Source organism: Triticum urartu, chromosome 4A, assembly GCF_056163025.1.
Source record: "Triticum urartu cultivar PI428250 chromosome 4A, HENAU_Tu73, whole genome shotgun sequence".
In the NCBI taxonomy this organism is placed as follows: Eukaryota; Viridiplantae; Streptophyta; class Magnoliopsida; order Poales; family Poaceae; genus Triticum; species Triticum urartu.
In genome coordinates, this window is record NC_141876.1 from 246,534,904 (window position 1) to 246,557,446 (window position 22,543).

Consider the following 22,543-nt stretch of genomic DNA (forward strand, 5'->3'; position numbering starts at 1 on the left):
GGTTATGGCCCATCCCATCACTTGCAAACCTTGAACTCATCATCGGGGAAACTGATCGTTATTCCAACATCCAACTTCCTAGTATTCTTAAATCCATCCAATTGTATTGTCTTCCTTCCTTCTATTGGCACCAAACTAGGACATGATTACTCAGACTCATCATGGAGTTTCCATTGATCCATATTTGCAACATCGTACCTCCTTTATATCCAATAGTAATTCATCTCTTCATCCTCGTGGGATATCCCTCATACCGAGATAAAAACTTATACTTATGAAGTCCATATTCCACTTCGTGGAACATCATTATCCTTTCCAGCGTCAAGCATCCTTACAAGGGAGTATTGGCCATCTCGGCATGGCACTTCTTCAACTGGGAAACGTGAAACACATTTTGAACTCCTGACAGTCCTTCGGGTAACTCCAACTTGTAGGCCACTTCTCTCATACGCTCCAAAACTCGGTATGGTCCTACAAATCTCGGGGCTAACTTTACCTTAACTCCAATTCGTTTAACTCCTCGCAGAGGGAACACATGAAGACCTGCCCTGTCTCCAATTTCATAGACCACCTCCTTGAGTTTTTGAGTCTACATAACTCTTCTGCCTGGACTGAGCTACCTTCAGTCTATCTCGAATCAACTTAACATTCTCTTCTGACTCCTTGATCACATTTGGTCCAAACAACCGACGGTCTCCAACTTCATCCCACATACTCTTGGGGCATCACACATATCAAGACAAAACTCGTATTCATTTTGTCCGAAATCCACTCAGTGGAGTATCCTTATCTTTTCCAGGGGTCAAAGGTTCTTACAGGGTACTACCACCCTTAAAATGCACAAATCTTCCATAGACCATATTTCTCATATCCTCAGAAATGGTCAAAATCCTTCTTCATAGAGTAACAACTCATAAAATCCATATCAGCACCAACGATGCTAACTTTATTCATTCTCAAGTGATTAAAATCTCTCGCTTTTCCATTACATGTCTCAACTCAACACCTCAATATAAAAGAGAATGTTCTCACTTCTACTACTCCATTTCTTTTGTTGCAAACTCAACTATCTAGCACAAGTCTCCTTCTCCTTGGGGCATTCTCTGGCAAAGTGCCCTGCTCCATTACAACTAAAACATATTACTTCTGACAAGTATCGAGGTTTCCTTTTTGGGCAATTGTTGAGGTAGTGTCCTGACTCCTTGCACCTGTAACAGGTGATATGACTCAGATTCTTCCTGGAATCCAATCTGCTTCTCTTCCTGGACCTTACCATGCCAATCATGGCTTCTATTTCTCTGGGTCATATTCTACTTCCTCTGTTGGGAATTCTACTAGATCCTCATTCAAACAATTTTGGGAGATGTGTCCTTCTTCTCCACATGAATAGCAAGACTTAGTGCAGGGTTTACTCGGGTCTTCTTTAGGTGTGTCCTCCATCACAGCTTCTTCTAAAATTTCCATGAGGGCTCCTTTCATTTCTTCTTTCTTCTGCTGGATGGTTCGTTGTACCATGGGGTAGATGTGGCACTGAGCAGGATAGTGGGTAGTCCCTGCACACAAGAAACAAGTAATCTTCCTAGTTGGGCATTCTTCAACTGGGTGACTTCCTTCACAATTAGGGCATTCATCCTTGTGTTCTTTATGAGTGTGTCCTATTTCTCCACAAATCTTGCATGCACAAGGTTTCCTCATATCCTTTCCATAAGGCTTCAACTTCTGGGACACAAGCCGAGACTTTGGCAAAGTCAACTTTAATTCTCTCCAAGTGGTTACTCCTTGCCATCCATTCATGGTTTGGTACATTCTCCACCAAGTAGCAGCACCTCCTTCAAAGCACTGAAGAGCATGCTGGGTCATATCATTTCCAACTATAGGGTTATTCTCCATGTGATCCTCCATGTTCTGAATCCATCGGTCCGTCTCCAATTGACTTATCGGTCCAGGAAAACATGAGTTCATCTCCATTCGTCCTCTATTGGGTCCATGGGTTTGGGGTGAGATAAGAGATATAGAGAGGGATACACACAATACAAACAAAAGTTTTGAAAAGACAGATTTTATTTGTGGCTGTTGGGAAAAGCATCAAACAAATGAGAGCTCACAAATGTCGCATCTAACGTAGGTATATAATAGGGGTTTGGTCTTCTAAAGGTCAATAAATCTTCAACGTCTCCAAACTCTTCAAGCCTTGTTCAAGCCTCCAATGGCTTCTTCCAATCATGCTTGTCCTTCTCAAGTTCTTTTGCCAGATCAACTCTGTTGACGCGAAGTCTCTCGTGACGTCCTTTAATATTCTGGAGTTGTGTTCAAAACTTCCGGGTTTCAACATCCTTGACATGAACCATTGGCACTACGATCCTTCCGTTCCTGACGAATCTTCGGTATCTCGAGGTTTTTCTACTCTAGCTTGTCTACTTTCAACTTTTGGGTCCTGAGTTCTTCACGAAATGCTTCCTTTCAAATACGGCTTCTTGTGGCTCCATCTTAACTTCTTGATGTACTACTCCAGATCCTGGTGATACACCAGCTAAGTTTAAAACTGCATCCTTTGCTGATAGATGCTCCATCAGCCTTCTTCCATCAAATCCATTCTGAACACAAGCATCCTTAACTCAGCACGGTGACAATAGCATCAGCGGCGATGACATCACGGATAACCGTGTTTCTGCCCTTGTCATTGCCATGAGCTATCTTCCATAGTTGATATCTCCTGCCTTAGGGTTTTCTTGACAAAACTTTGAGTTCTCAACTCTCCATGTTTTGGTCTTTCTCCAATACACCTTGATCTCGGGTATTGACAACTTCCATAGTCTGCCAAGTTCCATAAGGGTAGCCTTCCTAGGTCATATAAATCTGGGAATTCTTCAGAGCCTTCATATTCTACTTGTCTTCGGCCTTCAACCGTTGTAGTTTCCATTATTTAGATGCACGGAAAATACTCTTCATTCCGAAGTGGTCTTAGTTGTCCGATATCTTGTACTTCTTGGAGTGGTCTCATCAGTGGAATCTTCGAGTGGTCAAAAGTGGAAAGGGGTATGGTCTCACTAAAGAGAATTTTTGAATAAGCTCAGAAGAGAAGAGAGGTAAAAGATCTTTTTGAAAGGGAAAGTTGTAGAGAAAAATCTTTGCTATGGGCTTGCCAGTTTCTAGGGTCACGTCCTACAGTCAACATGTGCTCTGATACCATCTTGTAGCGACCTGACCTGAATGGGTCAAGTCTCTGTGCATAAGTGTCATCCCTGGATCGGTATGCTGACACACACAGTACTCGAGGATTTATAACAGAGGTAAATCACATGTAAAAGTAACGTAAATACTATTACCTCAAATCCAAAATAGCGGAAGTAACAAGGTTGTGGATTCCCATCAACACCAACGGCAAAGTTGAGTGTAGAAATCGTAACCCTAACGTATCACTTACTCGTCGTAAGATAATCCTGCAACATGAGACGTTGCATCAACAGAGGGTCAGTACATTGAATGTACTGGCAAATTCACACCATAGAGAATGATGAATAAAGGCTATCACTACATGCATATTTGGCTGGTGGAAAAGCTCTATGGTTATAAGGTTTTTGCGAAAAGCCAAATTTTCCCTACTGCAAAGGAATACATTTTAATTAACTATCATGGTGGTTGTTGAACATTGAGAATGGTTGACAGCATTCTCAATCCCAATTAAGCATCATCATTAAAACCCAACAATATTCATTTAAAGTAACGTGATGAGATCAACAGGATAATCCAGGTACTAGATACTCAAAATGTCCATAACCGGGGACACGGCTAATCATGATTAGTGTATACACTCTGCAGAGGTTTGCGCACTTTTCCCCACAAGACTCGATCTCCTCCGTTGGATTTCTCGCACTACATGGTGTTTGAGAAATGGATGACCGAGACATAGTCTTTCAGAAGCGTTTGCACCTTACGATCGGTAGACCGTACCACCTACAACCCCTACATCTGCTAGTCTACCATTGTAAGAGTTCACACGACTTAGTCAACTATGCTAGAGCCCATAATAGCTTGTGGCTGCACACGGAAGTTTCTAGTATGAATAGTCTCATGATCCCTTTGAGCCTGGGTGGTGGTCCAAAAGAAAACAGGCAAGTCCTGGATTACCCAGATGCCTAGACAGGCAATCCTAGAATAACCACGTGCCTCAATCCACCCAGATGTGTGTTTAAGTTGCCACCTTAAGTAAACCATTAATTAACAATCTCACATCTGTCATGGATACTCTCAAAACCCAATCCACGTCTACGAGCATAGCATGGCCATGTAAGCATAACGTAAAAGTAACTCCCAAGGTTTGAATGCAGGGCAATAGGTTCCTACCTCATCAACTACTTCCCAATACCCCCAATTTAATTAGATCCTAATCATGCAATGTTTGAGGTTTGATCTAATGCAACAAAAACTGGGTATGAAAGAGGTATGATCAAGGTGTGAACTTGCCTGCAATGTTGATGAAGATGATTCGCACTCATAACTCTTGATAGTTCTACTCGTCACACTCCGGTCAATCTAACGTAAGCAAGCAATAGTAACCACACATGAGCAATCACTCAAAAGATCAGAAAGAACAAAGAAGACGATTCGGAAAACAACAAAACTAAACAAATAACTCTTGCAACATAGAACAATTTCTAACAGTACCAAAATTATGTGAATTTGGCCTTATTAGAATGTTTAGGTCAAGAGCTTCGATTTGCAAAAAGAATCAACTCAAACGGAGCTACGGAACTCAAGTTATGAACAAACAATGTTTGAATTCAAATCTGATCTAATTCAAATTTTAAACTTTTCAAAAACATGTTTGAGTTGGATTAATGGATAGAGGGGATCATAACGAAGATGTTAGCGTTGGTTTCGTTGGATTTGGACTAACGAGTAAAAAGTTATGGTGTTTTGAAGATCAGGGGCTATTCTGCCAATAAAATCATCACAGATAGGTCCGTGGCCAAAAATAAAAAGAAAAAGGAAAAATCTAAATAATGAACGTTCACTAACTAGTTCTAAACAGAGAACGTTCTCTAAATAGATCTAACAAAAAAAACCAAACCGGTTTTTAAAAACGAAAACCGAAGTAAACCTAAACCTAAAGGAAAACCGGCGAACCGGGGCGGTTTTATACCGGTTCGGGGCGGTTCTTCGGTGAAAAACGGAGACTCTCCGGCGAGGTTGCGGACTCCGGTGAGTCCGGCGAGCTCCGGCGTCGGTGGATCTGGCGCGGCAGCGAGGCGGCGAGGGCGGAGGCTACGCGGGCAGCGGCGGTGCGGCGCGGCAAGGCGGAGAGGCGCAGCTGCGGCGTTGCGGCAGAGGCGGCAAAGCAGCAGCAGCTAGCGGCGGCGGCGGCGATGTGCGTCGGTGGCGCGGGCAGCCAGCAGCAGCGGGAGGCAGCGGTTGCGGGGAGAGAAGAGAGAGAGAGAGAGGAGGCCCGGGGCTTTAAAGGGGGTCAGGGAAGGCGAGGGCGGCTTGGGCGAGGGGCGATGGAGGCAGGGCGGCGCTGGACTCCAGGGAGAGTCCCGGTCGGGGACGACGGGGAAGGCGGCGCGGAGCTGGGCCTTGGCCTGGCTTCGGCTGGGCCGGCTCAGTCGGGATTAAAAAAAACATTTCCAGACAAATAAAATAATAAAACAAATTAAAAGAAAATATTGTATAGGCATATAATATATCAAAATTTTCAGAAAAAGATTCTCTACGACATGAACATTTTTGTAAAATCAAATAAAATCCACACAAATTCAGATAAATCAAAGAGTGCTACCGGTCTATTAAAATCCAACAAAAATCATTTTTAAAATACCAAAATGATTTCAAATTAATTTTTCTCCAATTTTCTATTGTAGGGAATCATGTTACCCTAATTTCCATATATTTTATTTTTGGAGAAAAATAATTTGAAAAAAAACTCAAATAACTCCAAATTGAAAATAAATTCAAAAGAACTTTGAATTTAATTCTTTGAAACTCCCAACTCATATTTCATATAATTTGAAGAAGTCATTTTATCTTCTCTCGTGAAAATCATTGAGTTGCATAAAGTTTCAGAATTGGAAATATTCTCCCAATGAAATTCAAATATTTTCAACACCCCTTGTCATTTAATAAATGGAAGAAGTCATGTCATCTTCTCTCCAGGGTTTCTGGTGAAAAGAATTTGAATTCATGGAGATCATAAAATGCAAAAATGAAAGTTTGGGAAAGTCCTTTTATTCCCTCTCATTTAACTTTCAAAAGTTTCAAATTCACTCACTTTCAGTCAATCAATCAAACAATCCATCCAATCTATCTATTTATTATAACATTCCAAAATTTAGAATTTTGGGATGTTACAAACCTACCACCCTTAAAATGAATCTCGTCCTCGAGATTCGGAGAGGCTAGAAAGAAATAGGTTAGGTTCGGGGTCTCTTCAAAATTCTATCAATCGTCTCCGGGGTCTGGGGTGCTACCACCCTTAGAAGCATGGTTACGGTTCCATCAAACTCATATACTCCATCCTTATTCTTGACAGTGTCGGTCTTCTCAGATCATAAGGATAATTCCTTCTCTGGCTCTTCCGGTAGTGGCATAACCTTTTCCTCAATTCTTTTGTCCTTTCCTCTTGGTAAGGTTATTCCGAGATTGGGTCTTCTTAGCTGACGGGTCGGGCGCCAAAACTAAACAACTATCGATATCTCATGGTGGTCAACAATTTATGGTTTCTCCTGCAGGAAATGGGTCTGGGTTGATCCTCACCGTATAACCTACGGTTGGCAAAAGCTGCCTTGTACAAGGAAAAAAATTGCTATACCATTCTAAGGTTTAAACAAGGTTTTCATCGTCGTCTCTCTACTATAGGTAAGTCGCTCAGATTTACCATTCCATACAGCAAGGCGAATAATAAGAGTAAGTCGGTATGGTGATCAATCCATCCCGCACCCAAATCATTACCTTGTATATGGTTTAGCGAATCTCGCATTCTAACACTTGGTCATCCTCACAAGCATTGCAGAATTTCTCTTGTCAATGAACTAAGTTCGGATAAATCCATTGATTCTGCAAGTCAAACAAACATCTATCATTCCTTCACAACTCTCAGGTTTTGCGTAAACTACTATAAAATCGTCTATCGATAAAGGTATAACCTCTTCCAGGGTTTTTCCTTCAGCAAGAATGTGCTTGCTTCTTGGCAGGTCCTGGGGCCTGTGGGTTATGGCCCATCCCATCACTTGCAAACCTTGAACTCATCATCGGGGAAACTGATCGTTATTCCAACATCCAACTTCCTAGTATTCTTAAATCCATCCAATTGTATTGTCTTCCTTCCTTCTATTGGCACCAAACTAGGACATGATTACTCAGACTCATCATGGAGTTTCCATTGATCCATATTTGCAACATCGTACCTCCTTTATATCCAATAGTAATTCATCTCTTCATCCTCGTGGGATATCCCTCATACCGAGATAAAAACTTATACTTATGAAGTCCATATTCCACTTCGTGGAACATCATTATCCTTTCCAGCGTCAAGCATCCTTACAAGGGAGTATTGGCCATCTCGGCATGGCACTTCTTCAACTGGGAAACGTGAAACACATTTTGAACTCCTGACAGTCCTTCGGGTAACTCCAACTTGTAGGCCACTTCTCTCATACGCTCCAAAACTCGGTATGGTCCTACAAATCTCGGGGCTAACTTTACCTTAACTCCAATTCGTTTAACTCCTCGCAGAGGGAACACATGAAGACCTGCCCTGTCTCCAATTTCATAGACCACCTCCTTGAGTTTTTGAGTCTACATAACTCTTCTGCCTGGACTGAGCTACCTTCAGTCTATCTCGAATCAACTTAACATTCTCTTCTGACTCCTTGATCACATTTGGTCCAAACAACCGACGGTCTCCAACTTCATCCCACATACTCTTGGGGCATCACACATATCAAGACAAAACTCGTATTCATTTTGTCCGAAATCCACTCAGTGGAGTATCCTTATCTTTTCCAGGGGTCAAAGGTTCTTACAGGGTACTACCACCCTTAAAATGCACAAATCTTCCATAGACCATATTTCTCATATCCTCAGAAATGGTCAAAATCCTTCTTCATAGAGTAACAACTCATAAAATCCATATCAGCACCAACGATGCTAACTTTATTCATTCTCAAGTGATTAAAATCTCTCGCTTTTCCATTACATGTCTCAACTCAACACCTCAATATAAAAGAGAATGTTCTCACTTCTACTACTCCATTTCTTTTGTTGCAAACTCAACTATCTAGCACAAGTCTCCTTCTCCTTGGGGCATTCTCTGGCAAAGTGCCCTGCTCCATTACAACTAAAACATATTACTTCTGACAAGTATCGAGGTTTCCTTTTTGGGCAATTGTTGAGGTAGTGTCCTGACTCCTTGCACCTGTAACAGGTGATATGACTCAGATTCTTCCTGGAATCCAATCTGCTTCTCTTCCTGGACCTTACCATGCCAATCATGGCTTCTATTTCTCTGGGTCATATTCTACTTCCTCTGTTGGGAATTCTACTAGATCCCCATTCAAACAATTTTGGGAGATGTGTCCTTCTTCTCCACATGAATAGCAAGACTTAGTGCAGGGTTTACTCGGGTCTTCTTTAGGTGTGTCCTCCATCACAGCTTCTTCTAAAATTTCCATGAGGGCTCCTTTCATTTCTTCTTTCTTCTGCTGGATGGTTCGTTGTACCATGGGGTAGATGTGGCACTGAGCAGGATAGTGGGTAGTCCCTGCACACAAGAAACAAGTAATCTTCCTAGTTGGGCATTCTTCAACTGGGTGACTTCCTTCACAATTAGGGCATTCATCCTTGTGTTCTTTATGAGTGTGTCCTATTTCTCCACAAATCTTGCATGCACAAGGTTTCCTCATATCCTTTCCATAAGGCTTCAACTTCTGGGACACAAGCCGAGACTTTGGCAAAGTCAACTTTAATTCTCTCCAAGTGGTTACTCCTTGCCACCCATTCATGGTTTGGTACATTCTCCACCAAGTAGCAGCACCTCCTTCAAAGCACTGAAGAGCATGCTGGGTCATATCATTTCCAACTATAGGGTTATTCTCCATGTGATCCTCCATGTTTTGAATCCATCGGTCCGTCTCCAATTGACTTATCGGTCCAGGAAAACATGAGTTCATCTCCATTCGTCCTCTATTGGGTCCATGGGTTTGGGGTGAGATAAGAGATATAGAGAGGGATACACACAATACAAACAAAAGTTTTGAAAAGACAGATTTTATTTGTGGCTGTCGGGAAAAGTATCAAACAAATGAGAGCTCACAAATGTCGCATCTAACGTAGGTATATAATAGGGGTTTGGTTTTCTAAAGGTCAATAAATCTTCAACGTCTCCAAACTCTTCAAGCCTTGTTCAAGCCTCCAATGGCTTCTTCCAATCATGCTTGTCCTTCTCAAGTTCTTTTGCCAGATCAACTCTGTTGACGCGAAGTCTCTCATGACGTCCTTTAATATTCTGGAGTTGTGTTCAAAACTTCCGGGTTTCAACATCCTTGACATGAACCATTGGCACTACGATCCTTCCGTTCCTGACGAATCTTCGGTATCTCGAGGTTTTTCTACTCTAGCTTGTCTACTTTCAACTTTTGGGTCCTGAGTTCTTCACGAAATGCTTCCTTTCAAATACGGCTTCTTGTGGCTCCATCTTAACTTCTTGATGTACTACTCCAGATCCTGGTGATACACCAGCTAAGTTTAAAACTGCATCCTTTGCTGATAGATGCTCCATCAGCCTTCTTCCATCAAATCCATTCTGAACACAAGCATCCTTAACTCAGCACGGTGACAATAGCATCAGCGGCGATGACATCACGGATAACCGTGTTTCTGCCCTTGTCATTGCCATGAGCTATCTTCCATAGTTGATATCTCCTGCCTTAGGGTTTTCTTGACAAAACTTTGAGTTCTCAACTCTCCATGTTTTGGTCTTTCTCCAATACACCTTGATCTCGGGTATTGACAACTTCCATAGTCTGCCAAGTTCCATAAGGGTAGCCTTCCTAGGTCATATAAATCTGGGAATTCTTCAGAGCCTTCATATTCTACTTGTCTTCGGCCTTCAACCGTTGTAGTTTCCATTATTTAGATGCACGGAAAATACTCTTCATTCCGAAGTGGTCTTAGTTGTCCGATATCTTGTACTTCTTGGAGTGGTCTCATCAGTGGAATCTTCGAGTGGTCAAAAGTGGAAAGAGGTATGGTCTCACTAAAGAGAATTTTTGAATAAGCTCAGAAGAGAAGAGAGGTAAAAGATCTTTTTGAAAGGGAAAGTTGTAGAGAAAAATCTTTGCTATGGGCTTGCCAGTTTCTAGGGTCACGTCCTACAGTCAACATGTGCTCTGATACCATCTTGTAGCGACCTGACCTGAATGGGTCAAGTCTCTGTGCATAAGTGTCATCCCTGGATCGGTATGCTGACACACACAGTACTCGAGGATTTATAACAGAGGTAAATCACATGTAAAAGTAACGTAAATACTATTACCTCAAATCCAAAATAGCGGAAGTAACAAGGTTGTGGATTCCCATCAACACCAACGGCAAAGTTGAGTGTAGAAATCGTAACCCTAACGTATCACTTACTCGTCGTAAGATAATCCTGCAACATGAGACGTTGCATCAACAGAGGGTCAGTACATTGAATGTACTGGCAAATTCACACCATAGAGAATGATGAATAAAGGCTATCACTACATGCATATTTGGCTGGTGGAAAAGCTCTATGGTTATAAGGTTTTTGCGAAAAGCCAAATTTTCCCTACTGCAAAGGAATACATTTTAATTAACTATCATGGTGGTTGTTGAACATTGAGAATGGTTGACAGCATTCTCAATCCCAATTAAGCATCATCATTAAAACCCAACAATATTCATTTAAAGTAACGTGATGAGATCAACAGGATAATCCAGGTACTAGATACTCAAAATGTCCATAACCGGGGACACGGCTAATCATGATTAGTGTATACACTCTGCAGAGGTTTGCGCACTTTTCCCCACAAGACTCGATCTCCTCCGTTGGATTTCTCGCACTACATGGTGTTTGAGAAATGGATGACCGAGACATAGTCTTTCAGAAGCGTTTGCACCTTACGATCGGTAGACCGTACCACCTACAACCCCTACATCTGCTAGTCTACCATTGTAAGAGTTCACACGACTTAGTCAACTATGCTAGAGCCCATAATAGCTTGTGGCTGCACACGGAAGTTTCTAGTATGAATAGTCTCATGATCCCTTTGAGCCTGGGTGGCGGTCCAAAAGAAAACAGGCAAGTCCTGGATTACCCAGATGCCTAGACAGGCAATCCTAGAATAACCACGTGCCTCAATCCACCCAGATGTGTGTTTAAGTTGCCACCTTAAGTAAACCATTAATTAACAATCTCACATCTGTCATGGATACTCTCAAAACCCAATCCACGTCTACGAGCATAGCATGGCCATGTAAGCATAACGTAAAAGTAACTCCCAAGGTTTGAATGCAGGGCAATAGGTTCCTACCTCATCAACTACTTCCCAATACCCCCAATTTAATTAGATCCTAATCATGCAATGTTTGAGGTTTGATCTAATGCAACAAAAACTGGGTATGAAAGAGGTATGATCAAGGTGTGAACTTGCCTGCAATGTTGATGAAGATGATTCGCACGCATAACTCTTGATAGTTCTACTCGTCACACTCCGGTCAATCTAACGTAAGCAAGCAATAGTAACCACACATGAGCAATCACTCAAAAGATCAGAAAGAACAAAGAAGACGATTCGGAAAACAACAAAACTAAACAAATAACTCTTGCAACATAGAACAATTTCTAACAGTACCAAAATTATGTGAATTTGGCCTTATTAGAATGTTTAGGTCAAGAGCTTCGATTTGCAAAAAGAATCAACTCAAACGGAGCTACGGAACTCAAGTTATGAACAAACAATGTTTGAATTCAAATCTGATCTAATTCAAATTTTAAACTTTTCAAAAACATGTTTGAGTTGGATTAATGGATAGAGGGGATCATAACGAAGATGTGAGCGTTGGTTTCGTTGGATTTGGACTAACGAGTAAAAAGTTACGGTGTTTTGAAGATCAGGGGCTATTCTGCAAATAAAATCATCACAGATAGGTCCCTGGCCGAAAATAAAAAGAAAAAGGAAAAATCTAAATAATGAACGTTCACTAACTAGTTCTAAACAGAGAACGTTCTCTAAATAGATCTAACAAAAAAACTATACCGGTTTTTAAAAACGAAAACCGAAGTAAACCTAAACCTAAAGGAAAACCGGCGAACCGGGGCGGTTTTATACCGGTTCGGGGCGGTTCTTCGGTGAAAAACCGGAGACTCTTCGGCGAGGTTGCGGACTCCGGCGAGTCCGGCGAGCTCCGGCGTCGGCAGATCTGGCGCGGCAGCGAGGCGGCGAGGGCGGAGGCTACGCGGGCAGCGGCGGTGCGTTGCGGCAAGGCGGAGAGGCGCAGCTGCGGCGTCGCGGCAGAGGCGGCAAAGCAGCAGCAGCTAGCGGCGGCGGTGGCGATGTGCGTCGGCGGCGCGGGCAGCCAGCAGCAGCGGGAGGCGGCGGTTGCGGGGAGAGAAGAGAGAGAGAGAGAGGAGGCCCGGGGCTTTAAAGGGGGTCAGGGAAGGCGAGGGCGGCTTGGGCGAGGGGCGATGGATGCAGGGCGGCGCCGGACTCCAGGGAGAGTCCCGGTCGGGGACGACGGGGAAGGCGGCGCGGAGCTGGGCCTTGGCCTGGCTTCGGCTGGGCCGGCCTAGTCGGGATTTAAAAAAAACATTTCTAGACAAATAAAATAATAAAACAAATTAAAAGAAAATATTATATAGGCATATAATATATCAAAATTTTCAGAAAAAGATTCTCTACGACATGAACATTTTTTGTAAAATCAAATCAAATCCACACAAATTCAGATAAATCAAAGAGTGCTACTGGTCTATTAAAATCCAACAAAAATCATTTTTAAAATACCAAAATGATTTCAAATTAATTTTTCTCCAATTTTCTATTGTAGGGAATCATGTTACCCTAATTTCCATATATTTTATTTTTGGAGAAAAATAATTTGAAAAAAACTCAAATAACTCCAAATTGAAAATAAATTCAAAAGAACTTTGAATTTAATTCTTTGAAACTCCCAAGTCATATTTCATATAATTTGAAGAAGTCATTTTATCTTCTCTCGTGAAAATCATTGAGTTGCATAAAGTTTTAGAATTGGAAATATTCTCCCAATGAAATTCAAATATTTTCAACACCCCTTGTCATTTAATAAATGGAAGAAGTCATGTCATCTTCTCTCCAGGGTTTCTTGGTGAAAAGAATTTGAATTCATGGAGATCATAAAATGCAAAAATGAAAGTTTGGGAAAGTCCTTTTATTCCCTCTCATTTAACTTTCAAAAGTTTCAAATTCACTCACTTTCAGTCAATCAATCAAACAATCCATCCAATCTATCTATTTATTATAACATTCCAAAATTTAGAATTTTGGGATGTTACAAAAAGGGAGAGAGGTACTGACAAGAGCAATGCAGAGCCCATTATTGTTTTGAGATCGTATGATCCTTTGAGCAAGGAGATTCATCTGAAATTAGTTTTCATACAAGAGAGAAGGTAAGGCACAAGCAGAAATTTAGGAGTTCAAATTTTGAATTGATATCATAGATAGTACCTGACGCTGGGCTCCCAGCAGTTCTAATAGGGGTTTGGCCACTGGAGTAGGGGTAAAGTGTGGTACAATTGGGCCTGTGTTTTCTGTGGCTGCCGATCTATCAGATTTAACAGGTATCACTACCTTTTCCAAATACCTAGTTTGTACTCCTTGAGGATCTGCACTCACCCTCTACGTTTTGGACATCTATTACGAAAGAACAACATTTGACTAGAAAAACATAGTGTGACGACACATGGAATAGGTATAGAAAATGGATAGGTATGGCATATACTCATATATGATGCTTAAACTAAGCAGATGGTGTAACAAAGTAGAAGTAATGCAAGAGGTCAGATGCAAAATATGTGCGACCAATACAACTTTGCAAAGTTAGAGCAAGCACCTTGATGGGTGAATAAGATAGGCCATCCTCCACCATGCCAAGTTTGTTAGCCAGTGGATCATTCCGCAATATTCCTCTCGTGCGCCCATTCTCATATTCATTTTGATAATGTTCAATATCTGACATGCATGAAAACATAAAAACAAGTGAGATTCTCTTTGTAATGCATAAGTGATTCTAATCCAATACTGCCTCCCTGTAAACCCCTTTGTACTATCTCTGAAATTCTTTTAAAAGATGCCATGCATGCTGTAATTTGTTGTGTGCATTAATATAATGTGGCCTACTACTCAAAATATGAGAGCTCCAGAAGTGATGACACTTCGCAGATGATAGATTCAACATATAGTAAAGAAGAACAAGTCGACCTGACCTGACAGATTCAAAATATACTAAGGGAGAACAACTCGACCTGACCAGTCGACCGCAAGAGAAGAGTATCATCTTAAAGAAGAGCAGAAGAGCAAGCAGATTGAAGATATTACAAGTCTTTCAATACAATGTCGGTTGGCCACCCATGATGAACCAGAGCGCACAGAGAAATACTATTCTTTCCGGTCTCTCCATATGTGACTCACATGCATTTCGAAACTAAATTAGGAACATTTAGCTAACCAGTTAAACATCTCTCAGTTTTACTAATATCAACAATAATATCAGATATGAATTTGTACAACTAAGCTTGTTTAGCTCGATGGGTGGAGCAGTGCTATTACGACCCGAACCACGTAGGCTGATTGTGGTCATCATAAAATGGAGAAAACATAAGCTTGATGAGTACAGTGTTGACCGTGGCAGTGGGATAGCAGATCTAAAGCTGCAAACCGCGCAAAGGGTAGTTAGCAACCGATGTTTTCTTTGAAATAACAACTAAGATTTGGTATGGACAAGAAAGTACGGTCAACAAGTCACAAAGAAATGCAATTATGTTGTCTCTCTATATGTCGCACATTCATTTGGAAACTCAAGTGGGACCTTTAGCTAACCAATTAAATGTGCCGGTTAACTAATATCAGTATCATATCACAATTATATTTGAACAACTAAGCTTTTGAATTCTGAGTGTTGTGTTGTTTAGCTTGAAGGGTGGAGTAATGCTAGTACGACAGAAAGCACCTACGCAGATCATAGCAGAGTAGACAAAAGGGGAAAACCCTAAGCATCAAGAGAAAAATCAGGAAAGTGGAACTAGCTGGACCAGTGGGTGGCGCACATGCTTTTCAAAACGAATATAGGAACATTAGGTGACCAATTAAACATTCTCTGTTTTAGTGATATGAGCATCATATCAGATTCGTATTTCAACACATAAGCTTTGGGTTGAGGTCTTGAGGAGTAGTGCTAGCACGACACGAAGCACCTACGATGATGGTAGTGAATATAAAGGTGGGAACCATAAGCTTTACGAGTATAGTGCCCGTGCCATGGCGGATCTGAAGGTGCAAACCGGACAATGCTACTTCGCAACCAATGTTTGCTTTCAACTAGCCACTACGATTTGGCACGGACAAGAAAAGTACAGTAAACAAATTACGATCTATTTTCCGGGTGAGATCAATAACTTAAGCACATATGGAAGAGTACCACTTCTCTTGCGACGCCGTGTAGGCTTATGCTGATACGTTGAGGGTGCTGCGGGTGCGATGGCTGCCAGCGGCGGGGAAGAAGACTTTAGACGGCAGACGGCCGGGTCTGAGGATATATCCTGTTGACGTGGACGAGGCGGTCGTAGGAGCGGCAACGACAAGGTGGACAACGGCACCGATGAAGCGAGAGGAGGCGATGAAAGGATCCTGGTCCAGCGTCATGGATGAGAGACGTCCATCTCTTGCAGTGGACGACGGGGTAGGGGTAGCGGCTCCGGCAAGGTGGAGGATGGGGTGGCAGGGGGAGGAGGTTGGCCGCAGTGCGGAGGTTGTCGTGCCGCCGACGGTGTATGAATGGGGAAATGGAGGGGAGGGGGATCTCAAACTTTGGGACATGCTTCTCTGAAATGGGGGAAAGCTACGAACTTATCCCCCGTTTAAAATTTCGGACATCGCGTCGGTTGGGGATAGGACGGTAATCTCACATCTCTGAAATATTTGCGGGTAACTATTTTGGGCGAGAAGAGGGTGTTTTGCCGCCCATGGTTGGCGCCCACGGTGTATGAACGGGGCTGACAGGTAGGGCAGTTATGTCACGTCTGATGGAAGTTACACATCTGCCCCTATTTAAAATATTAGCCTACATCGATTTTGGACGAGGAGAGTTTGTTTTGCCGCCCACCGTGTATGAATGGGGAAATGGAGGAAGAGGCACATGTCTTTCAGACGAGCTTGAATCAAATGTGTTTTGCCGCCCACGTTTGGCGCCCACCGTGTCTGAATGGGCTCAGAGGCCGTCGTGTCACGTCTGATTGAAGTTACTAGTCTACCCCTATCGACAGCAGTGTAAATCCGGGCGATAAGGATGTCAAGTGTCAGGGGTAGACAGTAATTTCCATCTCGCAAACACTTGCTTCGGGCAGCCCACAAATTATAGTAGGTGTTTAGCCGCTTTGTTCAAAACTTGGGAGAATTAGCATTCACGTTTGCCCTGGGACTTGGCAAACTAAATTCAAATTCAATTTGTATTCGATTACAAATATCCACAGATAATTATATGTTTTTTATTTATTTCTTCAAAACCACAACAAAGATTTATTCCACCTTTATATATGATTATGATTTAGAAATGCCGTGATCTTCGAATTCAGTAGGTTGGATACACTCTGAGTCAAACAGTTATTTCATCCAATACAATATGCTCACACGAAAAACAGTTCACCTTATGTCAATCATACAAGTACTGAGGATTACCTCGCCTAAAAAATTCGGATCATTACAACACATGGACAACATAGGGGGTCTTGCAACATAATCCATTCAGAGACATGACACAATATGCAAGTACAATAATCTAATGACAATTTCAACTGGTATCTAAAGAAGAACCGGGATTACCTTGGGCTTTAGATAGCAGAAACAGCAGGACGTCCTCCGTCTTCAAATGCAACATTCTTACTTCCTCCAATTCTTGGGTTGCTTGCATAATGCGTGCCGCTAATTCCGTAATTTCCTGCCTCAAGATAAAGATTACCTCATTCATGGCAGCCACACCATCTCTTTCTGCCTCTAGTAGAGCCTCAAGCACTATAATATCTGTGCTCAGACTGCTCTCCGGCGGTGTTGCCTCTGAACTGCTACCATCTGGTAACATGGATGGCGCACTGCTTCCACAAATAGATTCTGGGGTTGTACATTGTGTCCTAGTGTGAACGGTATCCTAAAAGGTTTCCGCTGGACATCAGTAAGAGATAGTTATCGTATGATCCATGCAGTAAGCTTACGTGGTAAACGACGAACGAATTATTGCCGAGCATGGCAAACTATATTTAAATGGTTCGAAGCAGCATCAGCCGAAAAGAAATTAAAATGGTAAGATGAAACTAGGGATGTAAGTGGCAAATAAACGACATCCGCCAGTCCCATCTAGTTAGTTTTTGCGACCTCCCTAGTTCATTTTCCCCAAAAAACAAAAACTCTTTTGAACTATCATACCACTAGTGGGCTTTAATCAGGATTAAACGGGACCCAGTTGACATCCCTAGTTGAAAGGGAGTGTACAACCACTATATTTAAGTTGCCAAGGCATCTAAGCAGTTGAAATAATCTGAGAAAGCACTTAACAGTGCGGCCTCATATAAACAACGAAGACAGTCTTGTGATGAAGTTGAGAGGAGAAGTTAAGGACTCAAATGAAATAGGCATGCATTTCTTTACGATAGTACATCAGGCACTGCTGACATATTGGCCAACTCAGGTATAGCGTAACAACAAATAAGCATTCGAATCAAACAATACAGCAAAGCAGACAACTGAACTATTTGTAATTCGGTAGGATTACACGTTGAGGGCACAAGCCAAGAAAGCATCCCACTCGCATTACATTTCACATGTACTAAAACACACTGGCTTACCATATGTTGCTGTGAAGCCCAGCTGCTATTGCAATGTTCTTTGAAGATATCGTCAGCATCTCGTGGTTGCAAATCTAGTTGTTGTAGTTTATTCTGCACCATCTATTTAGGTAAAATTAATTTTAATCGCATGCACTGGTCCGAATTGATCATCAATGGTTCATCTAAACTAATGAAAGAAGGGTGTGTGCATACACAACAATATATCTGCTTCCCTCTATTTTTATGCTTGTTCGAGGTGCCAGCCCCAAAAGAACAAATATTTTGCTTGATGGGGTTGGCAGCTCCATAATTAATAGAAGCATCAAATTAGTCATGCAACTTGGGAAGATCAAGAACACACAAACAAGTAATGAACAGAGGCTCGAAGCAGTGATGTAATAGCTAGCATCAGAAAATGTAGGGCAGAACGAACAAAAAGCAGCGGAACCACATGCTAGTTTGCTGATGTGTAATTAAGCATAGAGAACATTAAGCAGTCTGATGGAACCAACAAGTGGCATCAAAACAAAACCAAAGCATATTAACTATATGTGCACTGGTATGTAATTTAGCACATGTAACATGTTCACTGCCAGAAGTATGGCCCTACAGGTGCAAGCAGAATAACGCGTCTCATGAAAAACTGAATGATGCCCTGAAGAAATTCAAAGGTGCGGTGCTTATGCTAGGAAAGTGAATGTAGGCGCCGGCCGTTGGATAATAGTACCTGATTCTCAGCGGTGTATGAGTATCGTTGTCATACTTGATAGCTAAGGATCGTCGATGGTGCTCGTGTTGTGGTTGAGTTTGGGCCGGCTGTCGCCGTCGCTGAAGCGGCTCCGGTGCTACGGTTCCGGCGCTTGTCGACATACAAGAAAGCTCATCTGTGGTAAGTGAACAGTTGCACGATAAAGAGAAAAACCGAAGGAGTACAAATCGAAATAACCTGATGAGGCTACGGCATCAGTAAAGTAGGGCCGGTGGATTTGAATATGGCGTCCGTGGAGCGGGTCCGGTGCAGTGGACGAAGGCTTCGGCGGGCGCGTTGTACAGTGCTTTCGGTGAGGCGGATCTGTTGCGGCGGACGAGGGCTTGTATGAAGGGCCAGCGAAGGGGCGGACGAGGGAGTCAGTGAAGGGCCTACGCTGTGGTGGACGAGGGCGCCGGTTAAGCAGATCCGGTGCGGTGGACCATGATGGCGGTCAAGGAGATCTGGCGCGGTGGACAAGCCAGTCGCTGAAGCGGCTCCGGTGAAGTGGTGAGTTGGCAGTTGGGGGTTCCAAGGTGCGGAAGGTAGATCCGGCGGGGTGTGAGGTCCACTGCTGCGGCGGAGGACTAGATTCGGCGGCTTGCCGTGGTTGGGGGGGTCGGGGAGGGGAAGGGGAGGGGCTCTAGGGAAGAATGTTGGGGGCAAAGAGGGGAAAATAATGGAGTTACCAAAGCAACCCTTTTCCATTCATGTGGCAGGGGTAAAACAGGAATATCGCAGGGTAAACTTTCGGGCGCGTGATATTTCGATGTGAGCGGGAAGTTTGAAAGCTTTTGGCGCCTAAAATTATAAGTATTCTGCTCTCGTACGGCCGACTATGATATCATGGCCGACAATTTTTTTGTTTTGCACGCAAAAAATGTGCAAGTTTTGAAAATCAATGTCTCCAACTCGAAACTTAGATTGTCCATTCAATTCAAATATGGATCATTGAGCTACTACAAGAAAATACCATCATACGATCCAATTCACATGAAATTCCAAATGTGTTTATCCTAAATATGATGACAAAAGCAAAAATGTGTATGTGTATGAATAAAGTGGATGATTATAAAGTTTGAACATGCCCGTATGTGTATATCTCTAGGTTTGATATATGAATTTGAAATCACGAAATCCCGGCTTAAAAAATGTACCTCCATTTAAATGAATTACAAAAGCTAATGATGGAGTCGAATTCCAAAATTCCAATATTAGGTTTCTAATTCTGGTACATCAAGGTATATCACGCATGTTCAAAAGTATCGTTATCTCATAGTACAAACTGTGAAACAAATTGATCAACCATGAGTGCACAATATCTCAATTACGCTAAAGTCCCTCAAATATAGACACCTCACTCTTTATCTTAAGTCAACCCCCCACCACCACACACACACACACACATAGAGAAGTCGTTCTCTCCCCCAAACACCAACACACGAGCACATTAACACCCCTTTCTCTTGTAAAGTCCGGACCCCAACATAGGTCTCTATCACTTTGTCTCTCGGGCATGCACACATCTCTTCCCTCACTCTCTAGGTCTCCCACTATCTCTCTTACCCAAGCAAACGCACTATGTAGAGTGTATATTTCCCATACACACAAAACGTCGCCCCCAAACGTCTATCTCCCTAGTTATGTGGTTCTCACGTACTCACCTCACACACCACCCCCACTGCAAACAAGCACACTTTGTCTCCTTGTGCACCACTCTCCTTTTTCTATCTCTCCCACATGCGGACCCACCCCAGCTCCTTCCCTGTATACATATATGTCGTGACTCTTTGCATAGCTCCCTAATGTGTAATCGTTCTCGATTTCGCACATTGTTCTCTACACCATCTATTCTAGATCTCTCATGAAGTCCCTATCACACACACGATGACTCGCTTCCCTTGCCCCTCCGTTCATAGGCCAATTTCGGACAACATCAACATTGTCTCCTATCTATAAGCCATTTATGGACACAAACGACCCCTCTCGCCCCCTCTCTTCCTCTCTCTCTCTCTCCGTCGCTAGCTCTCTCTTTCTCTCGCTCTCACACCCCTCTCCCACACACACACTCGATGTCTCTTCCAAATAGTCTGCTCCCCCCGCCCGCACCCGTGCTATCTCGCTAATACAAATGTCACACCATTCCCCCTTCCCTTATACTAGGTTTACATCATCAATGGTCTCTCTACTCCACATACATTCTCTCTCCCTCTCACACACAAATGCGTGCACAAACACACACAGACACGCACAAACACCCATTTATCTGGATCCTCATCTCTCCTCATGTCCGCATGTGTATCTCACACACTCACTCTCTAATTATGTATATGTGTCTCCACGTTACACAACACAAAGCCCCATGTACATGTCTCTCTCTATCCTCCACACACATACACAAAGAATCTGTTATCATTGCCTCAGTCTCTAACATATCACACACGCACACTGTCTCTCTCTCTCTCGCAAACACGCTCAACAAGGGTTTCCCCGTGAATAACTTACTGTCTATTCATCAACAATCGTGGCAGTATGGTGAACACGAGACATGAAAAAGAATAAATCTACACGTGCTTAGACCACCTAGTATGACTACTAGGACTAGAGCAAGCCAAAAAGCACGCCGCCGTCACCCCCTCCTTGTCGGCGATGGGAAAATCTTTGTTTTACACAGTCGAGAAGTCATTGTGCTAAGGCCCCACATGCCGAGTCGTTGAATAGAATGTAGATGCTAGTTTACGGAAGAAAGTATCGATAATACGTTTGTATCTCCATACTTATATTTCTTCTCTTATAAAAAACTGAGTTGGTGATGATGGTACATGTGCCATCTTGCAATATAGACCGTCCGATCTATATCTGACGGATGGAAATTAAAATAAAAGATACCCGCACCCCTCTCCACATTTGCAGACAAGGCCTTCCCTCGTTCATCCTTATCTCCAACAAACCTCATTGTTGAACAATTAAGAAAGGAAGCCTCTGGAACAAATTGGCCTGGTGGCCGCTGCCGGCGTCGTCAATCCCCATGCCTCCGCTCAGTCCGACCACCAACCACCACCACACCCCACTCCTCTTCACCTTATCTCATATTTCTCGAGATATCATTAGTTTTTACACATGGGATTACTCCCGCAAGGGTCAATCACAACAAGTGTTTTGTAAAAAAATGCATCTTGATGTTTCGTGCAATGCACAGATCTTGCTAGTACTCCTACACAAGACTAAGTTGGTGATGCTGGTGTGTCTGCCATCCATCGTTTCTGACCATTAGATCTACATCTAACGATTGTGAGGTAAGTTGTTGCCTTTTCTCACCAACATCCCACTTATCTACCAATTTGCAGAAAAACCCATAATTAGAATCTTAAAACCAACCACTTCCCTCCCTGACCTCACCAAAACAGCCCAAGGAATGTATTCTAATTGAAACATAATATATCTCTAGTGACATATGTATATAAAAATTAGAGTGTTTTGTACCAAGTTTGTGAATAAGTATTATTCTAATTATGATTCGTTGCAACGGACATGAACATTGCTAGTATTTCCAACCATGCATTTTTTTCCTAGTATTCCATAGTTTCGAGTTTTCCATCAAGATATTAGTCACTCATGATTTATATTTACTTTCAATCATGTACACATATGCACTATGTAACTAGCCTTGCTTATTGGCTTCCAAAGCTTAACTTTCACTCCTACTT